The 6,187-nt window shown below is 33.9% G+C and overlaps 1 long non-coding RNA gene across 1 annotated transcript; it reads right to left on the bottom strand.

Annotated features, from left to right (window-relative positions):
* Positions 1–1,411: 1,411 nt before the first annotated feature.
* LOC132268718 (uncharacterized) lies at positions 1,412–5,898 on the bottom strand. The gene is made up of 3 exons (XR_009469351.1): positions 5,664–5,898; positions 4,919–5,053; positions 1,412–1,560 (listed from the first exon to the last, which is right to left on the bottom strand). It is a non-coding gene; the product is annotated as an uncharacterized LOC132268718 (long non-coding RNA).
* Positions 5,899–6,187: the final 289 nt, after the last annotated feature.

A 6,187-nucleotide genomic window follows, 5' to 3' on the forward strand; every position in this document is an offset into this window, starting at 1 on the left:
TAAGGTATGAATTAGGGACAGTCATTTATTTTATTAGGGACGGATTGACCGTCCCTAATACATAATTTTTCAATTATAATTATTATATTAGGGACGGTTAGGACCGTCCCTAATACATTATTTTAATTATATATTTTAATATATTATTGTATTAGGGACGGTCAGACCGTCCCTAATACGTTATTTTTAATTATATATTTTAATATATAGTATTAGGCACGATTGGGACCATCCCTAATACATTATTTTAATTATATATTTTAATATAATATTGTATTAGGGACGGTCTGACCGTCCCTAATACATTTTTTTTAATTATATATTTTAATATATAGTATTAGGGATGGTCAGGACCGTCCCTAATAAATTATTTTTAATTATGTATTTTAATATATAGTATTAGGGACGGTCAGGACCGTCCCTAATACATTATTTTAATTATAAATATTGTTATATTATTATATTAGGGACGGTCTTATCGTCCTTAATACATTATTTTTAATTATATATTTTAATATATAGTATTAGGGACGGTCAGGACCATCCCTAATAAATTATTTTTAATTATATATTTTAATATATAGTATTAGGGACGGTCAGGACCATCCCTAATACATTATTTTAATTATAAATATTATATTAGACCGTCCCTAATATATTATTTGTAAATTATAATTATTGTATTAGGGACGGATAGACTGTCCCTAATACATTAATATATATATATATATATATATATATATATATATATATATATATATATATACATACATATATTATATGCTTAATTTGTGAATTTAACCATTCCGGATACATACAAAACATATACAAAATAGATACACAATAACATTCAAAACAATATTACTATCCATAAAATAAAATCAATCCACAATATATATATTCAAGATCCATAAAATATAAATTCTCCATTTTTGTAAACAAAAACTAAAACCGCCATGTGGTAGCACAAAAAAATTTTCCATCCTCTTCAAGATCCATTATTCATTCTGTTGGTGGTTGTGGTGGTGCTTGCTGGTGCGACCATGTTGGTGGCGGCAGCTGATATTGCCATCTTGTTGTTGGTGGCGGCTGCTGAAAATGCGAGTCTGCTGGAGGTGGCGGTGGTTGTTGATGCCAGTTTGGTGCGGTTTGCTGCTGTTGGGAATCTGATGGAGACTGTTGTTGGTGGAACCATGGTGGCGACTGTTGCTGCTGCTGGAATTGGAGGAACCATGGTGGTGGTTGCTGCTGCTGCTGCTGATATTGGAGGAACCATGGTGGCGGCTGTTGTTGGTACTGCTCAAGCATCTTCTCAAGTTTTTCCATTTTTTCCGCCATTTGTACACTTCTTTCTTCAGCAATTTCGACCCTTTTCCTAGAAGCCTCATCACATGATAAGGAGGCACGCTGACGCTTTGGAGCCACGAAACCATGTCCGAATCCACGGCAATATCCCTTCCTTATGCCTAGTTGGTTTTGTACTATCTCAACATCACTTATGGATGGACTCGTACCATCAGAATTTTGAGAATTTTGTGCAGCCTTTTCTTTCATTGCATCCTGCAAAATATTTAAGTTCGCTATCAAATTAAAAGAATATGGCATAGGAATAAATCATGTGCAAGCTAGAATACTATCAAATTAAAAGATATGGCATAGAGGAAATGATGCTGACATGTAATAATAACTCTGACAAAGAGAAGATTCTATCCAATTATAAAAAAATAAGAAAATTATTTTACTTGCAATTTGCTGCTTTCAAAGACATATACATAGAACATTTCTTATATAATTTGCAATCCTAAAGTCGGTGTGTAAATATTAACAGTTACACAAATGTAATCTGTTAGCGAATAAAAAGTAAGCCGAAATGATGTGTTAAAGGAAAGAAAAGTGGGAAATGGATAAAGTGGGACACCAATCTCAACCAAACAACAGATGAATGAACAAGGCAGAGCAAACCCGAAACTTTGAGAGCTGTGATTGGAAGGATAAGTGTCAAACTCAGACCAATCTAGTGATTGATTCCATAGCAAAATATTTCAGCAGAAGAAGATAGCAAAGACACTTATACTCAACAATTTAAGAATTTAACCAATAAACAAAAGTCCCAATCTTACATGGGTGCGATCCAAATAAAATAGGTAGAAGAGACAACAATTTCTTCACACACTTGTTTTAATGAGATGACAAGAGACTCTGCATGACAAATCAGGACTTGCTTGATCTGATCACGTAACCAAATCTGTTGAGATTCAACTCGAAAGATCTAGAATTACAATACCCAAAAATTGGATACTTTATGCTCCTCATTGCTAGGTACTGTCAATTAATGAATATACATAGTATTACCTCTGCAGAAAAAATGAAGAAAGGATACATACATATATATATATAGAGAGAGAGAGAGAGCGAGAGAGAGCAGGGCATATACGATCTTTATGTAATATATGAATCCCATAAAATGAATTTTAAACCCATCAAATAACCAAATGTATAATGTGTATCCAAAATCTATCCAGTATATTGAAACTCAGACTGACATCACATGTGCAACTTGCTAGAGTTTCTGGATCACAACTGAATTGGCCAACCCCGCCTGCTCTATTGTCTGTTCCAGATCAGTGAGTTGTTTGGATCACAACAAGGCACATGCAAAGGAGAGAATCATGCGCAAATGAACAATGAGATGTGACATAGCCAATGCTCTCCCATAAGAACCTCTAATGACAACAGACTCCAAGTTACAATAATCCTATTATGAAGTCCCAAGATATAATGATATTTAGATAGTTTGTTAATAAGAAGCAAATTTAACTTTCTGTTCTGCAAAATCTGAAAAAAAAAAAAAAAAAAAAAAAAAAAAAAAAAAAAAAGAAGAAAAAAAAAGTTACTATTTTGAGATGACCAAAATGGTGTGAGTCACAGTGGGACATGAGTTTCATGTCCACCACAAGCAGCCAGCTGCAGAAGTAGCCCAAATGACCTCTATGTAACTGGAAAAGTGATTCATATTCCCGAATTAAGTATCATATAGTTCCTTTTGCTAGGTGATTGAGGTGAGCTAGAAATAAAGTTTGTTGCAGGAGGATGTGATGATCAAAATTAAAGGGCAATAATACGTTAGCCTATAAATGCATGTACTCCATGAAGGGGATCCAGAAATTTTGAATCCAGAAAATATACCTATAATATACCTATGTGCTGGATCAAAATCATTTATATGTTACCTTGAGGAGTAGGTAAGCTGCAAGACAACCCAAATCAGAATCGCTATATAAGATTGCAGACTTGATTTACCGATAGGCATATGAATTGTGCAAATTAAAATAAATATTAGTGGGTTAACCTTCCAATTCTAGAAATTTTCATTGGATGGTGAAAAGATTCTGAGAATATCATGAATAACTATGTGATAAAACTTATAATCTTGTCAAAGGGTTCAGACTTTGCATAATTTGTTCTACTATGAGACCCATCTGACGGAACTTATTTGTCACGTGATGACTACATGGTGACCATTCGCTGTGTGAGACCTACGGTAGTACAGCTAGTTAAGCAAGCCCTTAGTCACATTGGTAGATTATGCAAGAATTTGAACATTGTACTGATGTTAGCAAGTGCACAATGAGTACTCTCCAGCACTTCTTTCCCTTTTTTACCTTGGTGATATTATATGCTGGAATTAAGTGTAACCTAGCCCTTCATCATACTGGTAAAATATGTTTTAACTTTGTACTGATCCAAGCACACTTTTCATCATTTTTTTAAAATTTTGGTACCTTAGTAAATATTTTATCTGAACATTTAAGGGTTCAGAGAGACCTATATATTTGCACATCTCTGTTGAAAAACTTGTTAAGGAATCAAATAGAGATGGTGACAGTTGAATAGAATGTCTGTATTGATGCATAATCTACACTTTAAACGAAAACATTGCTTATGCAAAATAGTTTCTTCATTTATGGATTTGTTCTTTTATACTGAGGTTAAGGTTCTGAATTCTGATAATCATGGAAGTCCATACTTTGGCTTATATTTTCACTTCTTCATATGAATACGAAGTACATGACTTAAATATTCAACTAAAATATCCTCACTGCGTGGTAAACTGTGTTCCTAGCTTTGTTTATTATTTATGTATTTTTTTGAATGATGCTGCGAGATCCAGAGTCATGACAGGAAATCATTTAGCATTAATTTGTACAAGACATGACACGCCTAGAAAGAGTTTATGCATCCAGATGCTGGGGAGCTATATGTAAGAATTGTAAATGTTTAATATATCATCACACACAAGTAAACTGAGCCTATGCCTATCAGTAAATCAAGTCTGCAATTTTTTTCCTCCTATTAAATGGTAAATTAATTTATAAAAAAGAGAGAATGTACAAGAGGGGAAAATTAACTCTAAACAACTAGCTATAAGTTGGGCAAGGGCAAGGGCAAGGGCAAGGGCAAAGCCAAAAATAAAGGCTACAAAACACTATAACTCAAGCCATCCAGAGGAAAATTAAACATTGCTTGTTGAAAATGAAATGGATGATAGAGGAAGACTAAGAACCGAAATACTCAGTTATTTGTGCGACTCTAGACCAAATCTTCCTATGACCAATTCTTGTTTCAATACTAGTTGCACCTATAGGCTATGACACATTATATACACACATAACATATATGTTACAAGACCCATTTTATTTATTTGCTTTTTAGATCCAAATAATGCAAGACATAGTAAATGGTCACTTAAAAGCATGTGACCCCCTATAAACCACAAAAAAATGGTCACTTAAAGGCATGTGACCCCCTATAAACCACAAAAAATGGTCACTTATAGGCATGTGACCCCCTATAAACCGCAAAAATATTATGAGATCCAAATTTCATAATCCAACATGCTAGCTTATAGTTAACTTACAAAATTCCTCTTAGCTTTCTCGTGTGCCCATCCACCTTGTTCCTTAAAATGTGTATCCTTGTACAAACGAATAGCAGGATCCTCTTCCCTTTCACCGTCCTCATCTTCTTAGCTCTGCCTTTCTTTGACTTTGACCTATAGTACAAAGTAATAGTGACTATTAGACAAATATATGGTTTAGAACGTAGAATATAAAATAAAAAATTTTTAATTATTGTTTCGTATATTACGCACATAATCATCGTAACGTCGGACGAAGGACATTGATCCAGAATAATGTGGAACCTCATTCTTGGAACGATTTTCTTTGTTTTTTGCACTTATTTCCTAAGTAGTAATTCAAACAATATTACAAGTTAGGAAACCTAAATAACTAGTGAATGAAGTTATTATATTAAATAGTAAAAACAAGTAGTTAAGAAATTAAACCTGAAATTTAGGTGACATCCACGTATCACACAATTTTTCCCAAACAGCATTACCAATACCATTGTAATATGGCGGTATGCATTCTCAATCGGAAGATGCTCTTCAAAATGACACTTCAATTTATATCTATATTTCCTCAACGTGCTGGAAATTCCCATATTTACTCGCTTAAAATCAGTGTCATTTGCATATGCATCCACTCCAAAGACCTCCTTTATAATGTAAAATTAAGGTAAGCTATAATTTGTAACCAATTGGACCAGTAACCTCATTTTTTTTTTTAACAAAACAAACATTAAATGATGCTTATCATTACCTTCAAATGGTCATAGCAGACCTCTTTCTCAAAATCTGGAACATCCCTCCATGTTTTATACTTTAGAAGGGCTTCAGTATCTCGTGTATTAATGCCAACCTCAGCCGTCCATAATTTGTTATTTAAACCAACAGGTTTAATATAACCCTCTCCAAACTCTATTGGAACCGGCCAATTGTTTTCATTAATTTTGTGCAAGGCTTCATTTTTTGCTCTTCCACGCCCTTTTCGTATCGGACCTGAAAAATAAATTTATCATCTTAATTAAAGCATAGGCATTTTACAAAAGAACTTATGGTTAATCAATGATGAAGCATAATTACCTCCACTTGGTTGTAGCCCTATCTGCTCATTACTACCATCACCTTCCATTCTTTCATTTGTTGAATATCTATCTTCATCTGATCCACTTGGTTGTGTAGTAGGTGAACTTGTAGATGGTCGCTCAGTTTCAGCCCTGCGGGACCTTAAAACTCTACGCATTGGTTCCTCGGAGGTGTCCATAATTTAGTTTACAAGCTGAT

This window comes from Cornus florida, unplaced genomic scaffold, assembly GCF_030987335.1.
Source record: "Cornus florida cultivar Cherokee Brave unplaced genomic scaffold, ASM3098733v1 CherokeeBrave_3.0.0_Hap2_Chr08, whole genome shotgun sequence".
In the NCBI taxonomy this organism is placed as follows: Eukaryota; Viridiplantae; Streptophyta; class Magnoliopsida; order Cornales; family Cornaceae; genus Cornus; species Cornus florida.